General features: G+C 44.5%; 1 long non-coding RNA gene across 1 annotated transcript in view; it reads left to right on the top strand.

The window, feature by feature from the left end:
* Positions 1-5489: 5489 nt before the first annotated feature.
* The window catches only part of LOC141091393 (uncharacterized), a 65631-nt gene continuing 54637 nt past the window's right edge, over positions 5490-16483 (top strand). Inside the window, exon 1 of the long non-coding RNA XR_012232498.1 lies at positions 5490-5608. This is a non-coding gene — a long non-coding RNA (uncharacterized lncRNA). The remainder of the gene's footprint in view (positions 5609-16483) is intronic.

The following is a 16483-nucleotide window of genomic DNA, read 5'->3' as shown; positions in this document are numbered from 1 at the left end:
TTTAGGGCTTCACTTTCAGGCCGTGCTTTTGTAGTCGACTCAACACTTGCTTCAGCTGCCGGAGGTGCTCTTCAAAGGTGGCTGCATAAACAATGATATTGTCCAGGTAGATAAGTGTTGCTTCGAAGTTCAGAACCCCCAAGCATCTTTCCATCAATCGCTGAAACATCCCAGGGGCATTGGTCAGGCCAAAGGGCATCTGATTAAATTCAAACAATCCCAATGGCAGTATGAATGTTATCTTCGGCCGATCATGTTCAACCATGGGCACCTGGCAATATCAGCTGGCCAGATCCAGTGATGAGAAATACTTTGCCTTTCCCAAGGCAGATAACAACTCCTTGATTTGGGGTAATGGATAGGAGTCCCGCACCGTACAGGCATTCAGTCGTCGGTAATCGACACAAAAGCACAGGGTTCCATCCTTTTTCTGGACTAAAACAATTGGAGCCACCCACGGGCTCTGACTCTCCCGTATGACTCCACTCTGCAACATGTGAGCCAGCATCTCCTTTACTTCTTTGTACATCTGAGGCGATATCTGCTGATATTTCTCCCGGATTGGGGCAGCACGTCCTGTAGGGATTTCATGGGCTATAGTCGTGGTGCACCCAAAATCATCTTCATGATGAGCGAAGACCTCCTGGTAGCACTCTAGTACAGCTTCCACCTGTTGCACCTGTTGCGGGTACAGTCCTGTCAGTTCGGCCCGCATCTATTCCAGAATTTGATGGCTCTCCTTCAGACCTCCAGGCGAGTGTTACGGTGTCATCGTGATGGCTAAGGTCCAAGGGTTCCCTTGCTTGTATGGCCTCCGGTTGTATCAGCTCTTCCGGCATTCCACGCACCTGAGCCACTTCACTCTTAGACAAAAGGGTGAGATCTTCTTCCCCCAGATTGATGCACTACACCACCATGTTACCATCATGGACTGTTGCTAATGTCCGAGCGACGAGGAGCCCTGAGGGTATCTGATCCATTATGGTTTGCTCGATCTGCACTTCCACCCCTTCGAGAGGCGTACAAGCTCGTACTGGCCATGTGAGCATGATCTGACCAGGTGGTAGAACAAGTTTAGCAGCTGCAGGGACTATCGCCTTTCCTAAAACTTTCCCTTTGCTTGACGTTTCCTGGGCCTGGGCAACCCGTATCAACTGTTGAAACACATTTTTCTGGGGGGTGCGTGGGCTCCATCTGTCATGGAAAGCATCTTATAGCTAACTGATCAAGAGGGTTCTGAGTTCTTTTAGCACATTCATCCCCAGAGTTATTGCAGGACTGTTGCCAGTGTCTCCGCCGACTAACACCACTCCTTTCCGGCCCACATCTTTGCCGCACACCGTAATCTGCATCCAGACCACCCCTGCAACCGGGTTGGGCAACTTATTGGCTGCCGTTAGCTTGACTACTGGGTCCATTTTGGCCACATCACCTCAGGAAAATAACATCTGAAATACGCTCCCAGCAAGGTGGTTACCTGCTATCTGGTATAAACTAGACAGCGAACGGCTCGTCAATTCATCTCAGCATAATACGAGAGGACTAAAATAAATTAAACTTTCGGGAATGCATTCTCTCCTCCTTGGCCTCTCAGGCTCCGGGGGGCGTCCCCCAGCCACGGAGCCCACAAGTTTAAAGGCTACCGTGCTAGGGCCGGCCCCGTCTTGCGCACCTTCGGGCATAGAGTTCAGTGTCCCCGCACTTGAAACAAGTCATATTCCTCTCCGCGCAGAGAGTTGTCCCTTTTTTGAGATATCATATAATGATATCATTCAATTGTGCGTCACATAAGTATTCTCTTAGTACTGTACTTTTGCTTCCCCCTGACCCCGCACCTTTCATGCATAAATACCTTGTTTATATCGGTTCAGATGTATGTAAACTGCCACGGTCCGGTCTGATGGGCAGGGCTTATTCAACTGCTCCCCCCCTCCCTGTCTTGCTCTACACAAGAAGAAATGCTTAGAGCAAGACAGGGAGGGGGGAGCAGGTGAATAAGCCCCGCCCAGCGGACCGGACAGCGGCAGTTTACATACATCTGAACCGATATAAACAAGGTATTTATGCATGAAAGGTGCGTTGTAAGGGGGAAGCAAAAGTACTAAGAGAATCCTTATGTGACACACAATTGAATGATATCATTATATGATATCTCAAAAAAGGGGTGACAGATTCCCTTTAAACCGCTCAGTAGAGTCCCACAGCATAATATTACTCCCTGTAAATTTAGGGAGATTGCTAACCATGGCACCCAGCGGCAAGCTGGACTTTGGGGCACCCATGACAGCTTTGTCTGCCGCCTCTACGCATGTGGACTTAAATATGAATGTCTGAGCAAAGGGTCTGAATACTTATGACCATGTGATATTTCAGTTTTTTCTTTTTTAATAAGTATACAAAAATTTCTACATTTCTGTTTTATTCCTGTCAAGTTGGGGTGCAGAGTGCACATTAATGAGAAAAAAAATTGAACTTTTTTGAATTTACCAAATGGCTGCTATGAAACAAAGAGAGAAAAATTTAAAGGGGTCTGAATACTTTCCGTACTCACTGTAGATAGAAATTTTTCAGCACAATCTTATTTCAGCAATGCAAATAAAATTTTATCTTCATGTGCACTGCAAACATGAAATTTATCTTAAAGTTGCAGGCAATTGAACGGTATATTAAACGTTTCAGCCGTATCCTGGGTCTTTGTTACAAAGTCACTGCTATGGCTGGTGAGTCAGTGCGACATGATTTAGGTGCGGGAGCGCCTTGACTCACCCGCTATTACAGGGATTTTATGACAAAAAACAGGATAGGGTTGAAACAATTAATGTGTTGCTCAATTTCCTGCACCTTTAAGTTCAATTTCATGTCTGCACATGAAAATAATATTTTCTTTGCATCACTGAAATAAGAGTGTGCTGCAAAATTTCTATCTATAAAACACTATGTGTGACAGAAAACTAACACTGCACATTTCCCTGAAAACACCATCCCCATTGTCAAACATGGTGGTGGAAGCATCATGCTGTGAGTATGCTATTCCTCAACAAGGACAGGGAAGCTGGTCAAAGTTGAAGATGGATGGATAAATACAGCGCATTTCTGGAGAAAAACCTGTTGGAGGCTGAAAAAACAATTTATACTTCCAGCAGGACAACGACTCTAAACATACTGCCCAAGCTACAATGGAATAGTCCAGACCTAAATCCCATTGAGAATCTGTGGCAAAACTTGAAAATTGCTGTTCACATGCTCTCCATCCAATCTCACTGAGCTAGAGCTAGTTTGCAAAGAATGGACAAAAATTTCATCCTGTAGATATGCAAAGCTGGTAGAGACATGCAGTTGTGGCTAAAAGTATTGACACCCCTGCAATTCTGTCAGATAATACTCAGTTTCTTCCTGAAAATGATTGCAAACACAAATTCTTTGGTATTATTATCTTCACTTAATTTGCCTTAAATGAAAAAACACAAAAGAGAATGAAGCAAAAAGCAAAACATTGATCATTTCACACAAAACTCCCAAAATAGGCCAGACAAAAGTATTGGCACCCTCAGCCTACTTGGTTGCACAACCTTTAGCCAAAATAACTGCGACCAACCGCTTCCGGTAACCATCAATGAGTTTCTTACAATGCTCTGCTGGAATTTTAGACCATTCTTCTTTGGCAAACTGCTCCAGGTCCCTGATATTTGAAGGGAGCCTTCTCCAAACTGCCATTTTTAGATCTCTCCACAGGTGTTCTATGGGATTCAGGTCTGGACTCATTGCTGGCCACCTTAGAAGTCCCCAGTGCTTTCTCTCAAACCATTTCTAGTGCTTTTTGAAGTGTGTTTTGGGTCATTGTCCTGCTGGAAGACCCATGACCTCTGAGGGAGACCCAGCTTTCTCACACTGGGCCCTACATTATGCTGCAAAATTTGTTGGTAGTCTTCTGACTTCATAAGCCTTGCACACGGTCAAGCAGTCCAGTGCCAGAGGCAGCAAAGCAACCCCAAAACATCAGGGAACCTCCGCCATGTTTTACTGTAGGGACTGTGTTCTTTTCTTTGAATGCCTCTTTTTTTCTCCTGTAAACTCTATGTTGATGCCTTTGCCCAAAAAGCTCTACTTTTGTCTCATCTGACCAGAGAACATTCTTCCAAAACATTTTAGGCTTTTTCAGGTAAGTTTTGGCAAACTCCAGCCTGGCTTATTAATGTCTTGGGGTAAGAAGTGGGGTCTTCCTGGGTCTCCTACCATACAGTCCCTTTTCATTCAGACGCCGACGGATAGTACGGGTTGACACTGTTGTACCCTCGGCCTGCAGGGCAGCTTGAACTTGTTTGGATGTTAGTCGAGGTTCTTTATCCAGCATCCGCACAATCTTGGGTTGAAATCTCTTGTCAATTTTTCTTTTCCGTCCACATCTAGGGAGGTTAACCACAGTGCCATGGGCTTTAAACTTCTTGATGACACTGCGCACGGTAGACACAGGAACATTCGGGTCTTTGGAGATGGACTTGTAGCCTTGAGATTGCTCATGCTTCCTCACAATTTGGTTTCTCAAGTCCTCAGACAGTTCTTTGGTCGTTTTTCTTTTCTCCATGCTCAATGTGGTACACACAAGGACACAGGACAGAGGTTGAGTCAACTTTAATCCATGTCAACTGGCTGCAAGTGTGATTTAGTTATTGCCAACACCTGTTAGGTGCCACAGGTAAGTTACAGGTGCTGTTAATTACACAAATTAGAGAAGCATCACATGATTTTTCGAACAGTGCCAATACTTTTGTCCACCCTCTTTTTTATGTTTGGTGTGGAATTGTATCCAATTTGGCTTTAGGACAATTCTTTTTGTGTTTTTTCATTTAAGACAAGTTAAATGAAGATAATAATACCAAAGAATTTGTGTTTGCAATAATTTTCAGAAAGAAACTGAGTATTATCTGACAGAATTGCAGGGGTGTCAATACTTTTGGCCACAACTGTACCCAAAAGGACTTGTAGCTGTAATTGCAATGAAAAGTGGTCCTACAAAGTAATGACTTAGAGGGGCAAAAAACAAATGCGCATCACAATTTTCATATTTATATTTTTAAATAATTTAGAAAACCATGTATAATTTCCTTTACATTTCTCAAATACTTGCCACTTTGTATTGGTATATCACATAAAATCTCAATAAAATACATTTAAGTTTGTCAGTGTAGCTTAAAAAAGTGCCTGCTTCACTGACAATAATGGCATCAGGCAGGTCTTAAAATTGTAGCTGTTTAGAAATGTTTTCTCCACTTGAGGGAGACAAATCCCACATATACAAACTAAATGTAATTTCTTTAAAAGAGTTCACTTTTGTACATGATGCATTTTAAGAACTGTACCGTATCCCTTTGACTTAGTGTAAAAGGTTTTTACAATCCCCTTATCTTAAAGAAGTCATAATAATGACTCATTTGTAGTATGGTTTGTCAGGTCAAACAGGGTTTGACCCACTTGTCAGCTGTTTCAAGGGCCTTTTCATTGCTTGCCTACCTGTTTATATCCACTCCCCCCGAGGAAGCAGGGCAAAACGTGTGCGTCGGGGCCGAGTGACAGGGCTCCAAATCAATTATTTTACGCTGCTGTGATCCAGGTAATTTAGGCATGATGACTCTCAACTTTTCCTTACTTTCTTCTGTTCACACATAGTTTGCAGGGCGCATTGTCCGTGGTTAACTCTTTCATTTCTTGCATCTCTTGGGGATAATCATTTGGTGATTTGAGGAAGTGTGCAGAGGGTTTTATGTGTTGGGTTTCCTGCTGCCGAATCTCCATGTGGCTTCATTTGGCTAGTATCTTTACATAGGAATGCGCACTGGGGTTCGACATGTATGCAGGATAATACCTTTTTGACACATGATTTGTTATGTGAGCGTCATGGCATTTACCATGCAGCAATACATACTTTTGTGGAGTGGGTCTGTCACCCATTTTGTTTGTTCCTGTACTGTGTCATGTATTTTTCTATTTTTAGTGGTAATGAATAAAATTTGATATTTTTATTACTATTGGTGTAATGCTCATACACTTTGGGGCCTTAATCTAGCTACCATATTGTTGACACTGTTTATATCTTGCAGGTTTCCACACTCGATATTTTCTTTTCTGAAAAACTTATCTAAAAATCTGGGGCAGCCAACATCTTTATAGACAATGTGGTAGATCGGCTCACTTAGCTGTACATGGAGTTAGACACGGGAACACTGGCTCTTTAAGAACTTTGTTTGGTTTATTATATGTGGCATAAATCAAGCTGAAAAAACAAACAACGCCCTCTGGGCAAAACAGGAAAACAAAAGTAAATGGTAGCACAAAGCACAGTCCTTCTGGTAGTGGATTCCTCCTGCTCACAGTTAGCGGAGCACACATGGTTCAGGTTAGTTTCAGCACAACAACTTCCCTGGAGTGTTCCTCTTCAGACACTAAACCCAGAATGTGTCATGCTGCTGCTATGCAGGTAGATGCAGCTCCACTAGATGTCAATAGAGTGGAGGGAGGACTGCACACAGCAGGAGCAGACTTGCAGGGCAGCAGCATGGCTACCACCAGGTGGCAGCTGAATAGTAAAACAAGCCGGGTCGATATTAGTCTGTAGCACAGTACCAACGGAAGAAACAAGCACAGAGTCAGAAACAAGCCAAATGGGTCAATATCGATCAGGAGCACATATGCCAAAAACAAGAGACAAACAGCAGGTCAGAATCCAAGCCAAGTCAAATACCAGGGAGTCAAAACATGAGAAGGGAACCACAGAGTCGGGACGGGAAGAGGGGAATAAACAGACATGGGTAAAGTCAGCAAAAGCAGCAGGACACATCAGGGCAAGCAGAGTCAGCTACACAAACCATAGGCAGAAACTATAACTGACACCGCCTGCAGGATGCAGTGTAGAGAAATAGCCGGTCTGAGGCCAGAACGAGGCAGAGAAAAGTTAAACCTTACCATGATCAGACCGGGAAAGAGAGACAGGAAACCAAACCCGGCTTAGTTCATGACAGTACCCTCCTCACAAGGGGGTCCACCGGACCCTCAGGCTTCCCAGGATAACGAGCGTGAAAGGGCCGAACCAAGCGATTAGTATGGACAGATCGCACCCGTATCCACAATTGATACTCAGGGCAGTAACCCCTCCAATGAACAAATACTGAAGTGAACGGTGGACCATGCGAGAATACACAATCAGTTCCACTTCATACTCAGTCTGACCATCCACAGAGACAGGTGGTGGAAAGGATGGTGACCAAAGAGAGGAAGGTACAAATGACTTAAGGAGGGACTTATGAACACACTGGGGATATGAAGCGACGGAGATAAGCGTAAACAAAAGGTAACTGGATTGATAACCTCAATGATTTCATAAGGACCAATAAACTTGGGACCTAGCATAACAGAAGGAACCTTCAACCGTATGTTCTTGGTAGACAACCATACTTTATCTCCTACCAGAAATACAGTGCTAAAGTCCATTGCTTATTGGCAAAAAGTTTATGTTTGCCCCGAGCCTCCCCAGTATTCCTCTGGACCTCCCTCCAAACCTTCCCCAACCATTGAACTGCTGAATCTGTCCCTTGACATCCTGCATCTAGCCTGGAAAATTCGCCAAAATGTGCGTGAAAACCGTAGTTACAAAAGAAGTGAGAGGTGCCAGTGGACAGATTAATCCGATTATTAAACGCAAACTCAGCCAAGGGCAATGAAGAGCACCAATCATCCTGCTGAGACATTGCAAGACTCCGCAAAATTTGTTCAAGTGACTGATTGGTCCTCTTTGTCTGACCATTGGTCTTGGGATGGTAGGCCAAGGAGAAGGTCAAGCTAATACCCAACCTTTTACAAAAATCCCTCCAAAATTTGGACACAAATTGTACCCCTCTATCAGAAACCACACTTAGAGACACACCATGTAACTGCACAATGTGCTCCACAAACAACTTAGATAGTGTCTCTGCATTAGGCAGTCCTGCCAAAGGTACAAAATGCGCCTGCTTACTGAATCTGTCAACCACCACCCAGACCACCGTTTTACCATTGGAAGGAGGGAGATCAGTGATAAAATCCATGGACAAATGAGTCCAAGGTCTATCCAGAATTGGCAATGGCACCAATTTCCCGGCCGGTTATGGGAGACATTAGCACGAGCACATGTATCACAAGCAGACGCAAATACAGCAACATCAGAGGCCATAGAGAACCACCAAAACAACCCAGCAATAGCTCTCCGGATGGCCAAGATTCCTGGATGCCCACTGAGAGCATAATCGTGAAAGTCTCGAAGCACCCTCAATCGGTATTGAACAGGAACAAAGAGCTTATTATCAGGCAAAGACGGAGGAGCAAGAGCCTGAGCCTCACGAATCCAATTCTGAGGACACCCCAGCAATGGCCACCCCGTGCTGAAGAATGGAGGAAGGAGGTTTGGGAGGTGATATCGGATCCAAGCTGCGAGATAAGGCATCAGCCTTGACATTCTTGAAACCAGGTTGAAAGGTGATAGAAAAACGAAATTGTGAAAAAAAGCGACCAGGAGTCAAACTTTTAGCAGACTCAATGCAGGACTAATTCTTGTGGTCCGTAATCACCATGATCTGATGAACAGCCCCCTCCAAAAAGTGCCTCCATACTTCAAAAGCCAGTTTTATGGCCAATAACTCCCGATTCACGACATTGTAATTTCTCTCAGCAGGAGAAAATTTCTTCGAGAAAAAGGCACAAGGTCTTAAATTAGCTAAAGTGACGGGTCCTTGGGACAACACCGCCCCCACCCCACCTCCAATGCGTCCACTTCAACAATGAATGGTTCAGACGGATATGGCTGGATCAACACAGGGCAGACATAAAACATTCTTTTAATAAAGAAAAAGCTGCCACTGCTGGAGAAGACCAATTTTTGAGATCAGCTCCCTTCCAAGTGAGATCAGTGAGGGGCTTGACCACCTGAGACAACCCCTTAATGAATTTACGGTAATAATTGGCAAAACCCAAAAAACGCTGAAGACCCTTAAGGTCTCTGTGTTGCACTCAATCAACAATGGGCTGTACCTTTCGAGGGTCCATACGAAACCCCTTGAGAGACAAGATGAATCCCAGAAAGGACTGCTCTTGGATTTAAAACTGAGCACTTTTCAGGCTTAGCAAATGGAGTTCTCCCGTAACCTCTGGAGAACTGCATGTAGATGACCCATGTGAGCTTGTTTGTCAGATGAAAATAAAAGAATATCATCTAAATAAACCATCATAAAATGCCTAATGAAGTTAGCAAAGACATGGTTAGCAAAATTCTGAAAAACTGCTGGTGCATTCGTGAGACCAAAGGGCATGACCAAATTCTCAAACAAACACTCAGAGGTGAGAAATGCCATTTTCCACTCATCCTCCTCCCGAATATGGATAAGGTTATACATTTCCCTGAGGTCCAATTTAGAAAACCACTTGGCGCCAGATAATTGGTTGTATAGATCAGGAAGGAGCTGAAGGGGATAGGTACTGTATTTCTCACCGTAATATTATTTAATTCCCGAAAATCGAGACAAGGGTGTAAACCACCATCTTTTTTTTTACAAAAAAGAATCCAGCTGCCACAGGCGAGACAGAGGGACAGATGTGACCTTTATGCAGGCTTTCTGAGATATACTCCTTCATAGCGGTTCACTCCGGGCCAGAGAGGTTGTACAGACAGGCCTTAGGCAATTTAGCACCCGGAATCAGATTAATCGTACAATCAAAAGAGCGGTGTGGTGGTAAGACCTCTGCATCCTTTTTGGAAAATACATCCTCAAAATCCTTCAGGTACTTTGGAATACCCTCCAGATTAACGGATGATGCAAGTACAGTAGAAAGACAACCCTTAAAACAATTAGGACCCCATTTTACAATATCCCGAGATTCCCAGTCTATAACAGGGTTGTGTAACTGTGACCAAGGAAATCCCAACACCAGTCCCACTGGAAGATTTTTCAGGACATAACTTGAGATACGTTCCTGATGTAAGAAATCCACCTTGATTAGGAACTTCTCTGAGACAAAATTAACAACATTCTTAACCAGCAGTGTTTTGTCAATGGCAATAATATGAATTGGAGTCTCAAGTCTAACTGTTCCTAACTTACAATTGGTCACCAAGTTAGAGTCAATAAAGTTCATGGACAACCCACAGTTGACAAAAGCTGAAGTGGGCATGTAGCAACTCCCACAACAAAGTTCCACCTCCAACAATATTTTTTGAAATGAAGAAAAAGGTACCCGATAGTCTGGGTGACCTCCACGGCAATCTCCCAGACTCTGCTGTTTGTTAGTCAGTTGGTGAGAGGGCAGTCCTTTATCCAATGTCAATGATCTCTACAATAAAATCAAGATCTCCCCTCTAGTCGTCACCTCCTTTCATTTTTCTTGAGGTTGGTGACCCCAACCTCTATTGGTTCCGTGTGAGGTACCACATCAGAGTTTGCTGGATGTAACAGAATCTCTCACTGTATTACACCTCTCCCGAAACCTCTGATCCATACAAATGGCCTGAGGTTATGGGACGTGGCCAGGGCCCTTATGTTCCACAGAAAAATGCTACAACATTAGCGTCAAACTAGACATTTGATCTGCCAAGGTATGGAGCGGATCCATAAACAGAGAAGCAAGGAAAAAGAAAAACTGTCTGCGGTCAGTTATAATGTCACGCTACCTGCTATTCAGGTAGATGCAGATCCACTAGACGGCAATAGAGTGGAGGGAGGACAGCACACAGCAGGAATAGCAAGGCTACCACCAGGTGGCAGCGGAATAGTAAAACAAGCCGGGTCGATATTAGTCTGTAGCACTGTAACAAAGGAATAAACAAGAACAAAGTCAGAAACAAGCCAAAAGGGTCAATATCGGTCAGGAGCTGCTATGCCAAAAACTAGAGACAAACAGCAGTTCAGGATCCAAGCCAAGTCAAATACCAGGCAGTCAAAACATGAGGAGGGGAACACAGAGTCGGGATGGGAAAAGAGGAATAAAGACATGTGAACAGTCAGCAAAAGAAGCAGGGCAAATCAGGGCAAGCAGAGTCAGCTACACACACCATAGGCAGAAACTGTAACTGACACCCCTGAAAGATGCAGTGGAAAGGATGCTTGATGCCAGAACAAGTCAGAGAAAAGGTAACCTGTTGTGAGTTCATTTTCTGGTCTACAAGTTGTGAGTTCTCCTTCCAGGCTCCCTCTGGTGGTAACAGGAGGTAGTGAGGCTGATTTAATCAGTAGAGATCTGCCACCAGATAATGAGGATGACGATTGGACGATTGGACCTCAGGAATTTCAGATTGGATTTAAGACAGCCGACGCCCTACTCTGGTGCTGGTGATTCCTTCTGCTTGTCAGGTCTTGGTTCTCAGCTCTGTTCCAGTCAGCTCAAGCTAAGTTTTTCTGCTAATGTTCACACTTGATTTTGTTCTATTCAGTTTTTTGTGTGGTCAGCCAGCCCCGGCTGGGGCTGTGCTGAATTTCCACTCTGAATTTCCACTCTTATTTATCTGTATTTGCCAATTCTTTTTGCTCTGTCTCAGAATATTTCAGAGTGCTGATATAGTGGGAGAAGTCTAGTGACTTCAGGGTTAATTTTGTTATCAGAAGTGTTGGACATTATTTTGTAGGGTTTTGGGCAGATTGCAGACAGTGTCTTTCCTTTCCTTTCCTTTCTAGTTAGTTTGGGCCCCATCATTTGCTCAGCCTATTTTCCTGCCTGTGTTTGTGTTTTCATCTTGTTTCACCGTCAATACATGTGTGGGGGCTGTCTATTCCTCTGGGGTCTGCTCTGGGGCAGTTAGTTTTCCCCTTTTCTTGCTCTAGGCTTATTTAGTCCTTCGGCCTTGACGAGGCATCTAGGTTCATCGTAGGTACGCTCACGGCTGCTGCTAGTTCTGTGGTTAGGATCAGGGATCTGCAATCTGCATAGTTACCAACCTCTCTGGTTTTTCTGGGGCTTAGCTTGTTTAGGTTTTTTCCTACTCGGTGACCCATTCATAACAGTAACCCTTGACATGATCAGACCAGGAAAGAGAGGCAAAAAACAAAACCAGGCCCGGATCATGATAGACTGCCTTTGCAGGCCAGCTGTTTAAGCCCCCGACCACCTCCCAAACCCTCTATGGTTGTCCACAAAAATCCCAGTCGTTATATAAATTGGCTGTTAACCCCTTGCAACACCTATAATAATAATATAATAATAAATTTTATTTTTATAGTGCCGACATATTCCGCAGCACTTTACATTTCAGAGGGGATTTGTACAGACAATAGACATTACAGCATAACAATAATCACATACAGTAGATTATAACAAATAACAAGAGGAGTGAGGGCCCTGCTCGCAAGCTTACAGTCTATGAGGAAAGAGGTAGACACGAAAGGTGGGTGGTAACAGTTGCTCTGATTGTATGGACCAGCCATAATGTTAAGTGTGTAACAGTACAGACACAGAGGGCTAATGGATGCATAAAGCATGTGGGAACATGATGCTGGGAACCTGGTTATGGTAAAACTTTTGGCTCTGCCACACAGGGATAGGTTAGGTTAATGTGTTGAGGCGATAGGCCAGTCTGAATAAATGCGTTTTCAGGACACGCTTAAAATTGTGGGGATTGGGGACTAATCGTATTGACCTGGGAAGTGCATTCCAAAGAATTGGCGCGGCACGTGTAAAGTCTTGGAGACGGGAGTGGGAGGTTCTGACTATTGAGGATACTAACCTCAGGTCATCAGCAGAATGGAGGACGCGGGTAGGGTGGTATACTGAAACAAGGGAGGAGATGTAGGGTGGTGCTGAGCCATGGAGGGCTTTGTGGGTGAGGGTAATAAGTTTATACTGAATTCTGGAGTGGATGGGCAGCCAGTGTAATGACTGGCACAAGGTAGAGGCATCGGTGTAACGATTGGTGAGGAATATGATCCTGGCTGCAGCATTCAAGACAGATTGGAGAGGGGAGAGTTTGGTAAGAGGGAGACCGATTAGAAGAGAGTTACAATAGTCGAGACGAGAATGAATAAGAGAAACAGTAAGAGTTTTTGCAGAGTCAAAAGTAAGAAAAGGTCGAATTCTAGAAATGTTTTTGAGGTGCAGATGACAAGAGCGAGCCAGTGATCGAATGTGGGGGCAAAGGAAAGCTCGGAATCAAGTATGACCCCAAGACAGCGGGCATGTTGCTGGGGAGTAATAGTGGAACCACACACAGAAATAGCAATGTCGGGTATAGGTGCATTAGTAGCGTGAGGAAACACCAGGAGTTCAGTCTTTGACAGGTTCAGTTTCAGATATAGTGAGGACATGATATTAGACACAGCGTTTAGACAATCGCCAGTGTTTTCTAGAAAGGCTGGCGTGATGTCAGGAGAAGAAGCGTATAATTGGGTGTCATCAGCATAGAGATGGTACTGGAAACCAAATCTACTGATTGTTTGACCAATAGGGGCAGTGTACAAGGAGAAGAGGAGGGGGCCTAGAACCCATCCTTGAGGAACCCCAACAGTAAGGGGAAGGTGAGAGGAGGAGGAACCGGCAAAAGAAACAGTAAAGGAGCGGTCGGAGAGATAGGAGGAGAACCAGGAGAGAACGGTGTCCTTGAGGCCAATGGAATGGAGCATAGTGAGGAGGAGCTGATGATCCACAGTGTCGAATGCTGCAGAGAGATCCAAGAGAATTAGCATGGAGTAATGACCATTTGATTTAGCTGTTAGCAGATCATTAGAGACTTTAGTGAGGGCAGTTTTAGTGGAGTGTAAAGAGCGGAAACCGGATTGGAGAGGGTCGAGAAGAGAGTTTTCTGAGAGATAGCGGATAAGACGGGAGTGGACCAGGCGTTCCAGGAGTTTAGAGATGAAGGGAAGATTAGAGACAGGTCTATAGTTAGCGGCACAGTTTTGGTCGAGGGATGGTTTTTTAAGTAGTGGATGTATGATGGCATGCTTAAATGAGGAGGGAAAAATACCAGAAGAGAGAGAGAGGTTAAATATTTTAGTTAGGTGAGGGGTGACAGCAGGGGAAAGGGACTGGAGGAGATGTGACGGAAATGGGTCACTGGTGCAAGTAGTTGGGCGAGAAGATGCAAGGAGCCTGCTTACTTCTTCTTCTGTGACTGGTTCAAAATCAGAGAGTGAGTTAGATGCAGTGGGGGAGGGAGGACAGTGCATGGTATGAGGGGATTTGGAGATAATTTCCTGTCGGATCTGGTCAATTTTTTCTTTGAAGTAATTGGCCAGATCGTCAGCTCGGAGCTCCGTGGTTGGGGCCTGTACTCTTGGATTGAGTAGAGAATGAAAAGTGTCAAAGAGACGTTTCGGGTTATTGGACAGTGAGGTGATGAGGGTGTTGAAATAGGTTTGTTTGGAGAGGTGAAGGGCAGTGTTGTATGTTCTAAGCATAAACTTAAAATGGATGAAATCTTCGTGTAGATTGGATTTTCTCCACAGACGTTCGGCGCACCTGGAGCACCGCTGCAGGAAACGTGTTTGCACCGTGTGCCAGGGTTGTCGCCGTCTGTGTTGTGGTGTTCTATTTATAGGGGGTGCAAATTCATCCAGGGCAGTTTGAAGTGTTTCATTGTAATTCTTCAATGCAGAATCAGGACATGAGAGGGAGGAGATAGTGGCCAATGAAGACTGCAAGTTCTTCAGAAGTTTCTGGGTGTTAATGGCCTGTATGTTTCTATAAGTCTGGACAGTGGGGGTGACCTGAGCAGCCTGGCAGTTCTTTATAGAGAATGAAAGAAGATTGTGGTCAGAGAGCGGGAGAGGGGAGTTTGCAAAATCATCCACTGCACAAAGCCGAGAGAAGACCAAGTCGAGGGAGTTTCCGTCTTCATGCGTTGGAGAATTAGTAAGCTGCGAAAGGCCAAATGAGGAGGTTAGAGATAAAAGGTGAGTAGCAGATGGGGAGAGGGGAAGAGCAATGGGGATGTTGAAATCTCCCATGATGAGGGTAGGGATGTCACAGGAGAGAAAATGTGGAAGCCAAGTGGCAAAATGATCCAGGAACTGATGGGAGGGGCCGGGAGGACGATACACCACCGCCACTTGCATGGAGAAGGGGGTGTAGAGTCTGACGGCATGGACCTCAAAAGAAGGGAAGACAAGTGAGGGTACATGAGGGATAACCTGAAAGGTACATTTTGGTGATAGGAGCAGACCAACGCCTCCACCAGCTCTATTGTCTGATCTTGGGGTATGAGAGAAGTGTAGCCCCCCGTATGAAAGAGCAGCAGCAGCGGTAGTATCTGACTGCTGGATCCAGGTTTCAGTAAGAGCCAGGAGGTTAAGAGAATTAGAAAGGAAAAAGGCATGAGTGAAGGAGAGTTTGTTACACACTGAGCGAGAATTCCAAAGTGCACAATTAAGAGAGACAGATGGCATGCAGGGAATATTAATAAGATTAGAGGGGTTTCTGAGTGTAGCAGTGGGGGGGTTTGACTTTCTATAACATGGGGGACCAGGGTTGGGAGCAATGTCTCCTGCGACTAGGAGAAGGAGGATAGAAAGAGTGAGCAGATGGTTAAGTGATTTGTGAGAGCGTCTCTGGTGTTGAATGGTGGGACTGCCTGGATCTGTGCAATTTAACAATGTGAAAAGAGCGTGAGTGCTATACATAGGAGAGGAAAGAAGCGAGGGGCCAATATGGATGGAGTGTGGAGAGTTAATGCCAGGGCGGTGGATGTGTGTGAATGCAGCGGCCAGGATATAAATTACACAAATGCATATGGTATATATTTGTTGTACTCCTAATGTACAGGGAATAGATGTATATAAATGTCTTACCTGTCTCCTGCCCTGTCTAACTGCCATGTTATAACTGCCAGAAGTACTTTGATACATGTACTTCGATTACATGTGCATAAATGCCACCCCTGCATAAATGCTCCCCCTAGCTATGTCTGAATATATAGGAGGTTAAGGCTAAGTTTTTTTTTTTTTTTTGGCTCTCTCTTCTCGTTAATCAATCGCACTAAATTGAGACACCAGGACCCAATAAAATGTTGTGGTCAAATAAACACATGTCCAGCACTACATGGATCATAAAGCACTTTGAAAAGTTTCTTGACCTCACAACATAAGGGGACAAGCAGAGTAAGTGAGGGATAAACTGGGAGTAACGCTGACCGGGGTCAGTAAGAGACTTTGTTTGCTCTATGTGGTAACGCTGCATGTTTAACGGACATTGTACAGGAAACTGCACGCTATTATGTTCATGAAGAGCGGTTTATGCTGATGATAAATAAACCGGATGAATTATTTAACCCGGAGTGTCCCCGCGTATGCCTCAAAGACTGGCCAAGCAAGTAAATCCCCGTCCACTCATTTGGTGGATCTCTACAATACTCTAACAGGTGATGACTTTTATTAGAGTGACTGTCATTTGCACCGACCATTTAGGAAAATCAAAGAAAAATATCATTTGCATAATAATTTGGAACATGGTGTAGGTTTATCCCTCACGGGTTATCAGGGAA

This window comes from Dendrobates tinctorius, unplaced genomic scaffold, assembly GCF_039654945.1.
Source record: "Dendrobates tinctorius isolate UK_male_01 unplaced genomic scaffold, ASM3965494v1 ptg000051l, whole genome shotgun sequence".
In the NCBI taxonomy this organism is placed as follows: domain Eukaryota; kingdom Metazoa; phylum Chordata; class Amphibia; order Anura; family Dendrobatidae; genus Dendrobates; species Dendrobates tinctorius.
The sequence above is the reverse complement of the archived record's forward strand: the minus strand, read 5'-3'. Positions and strand labels throughout refer to the sequence as shown.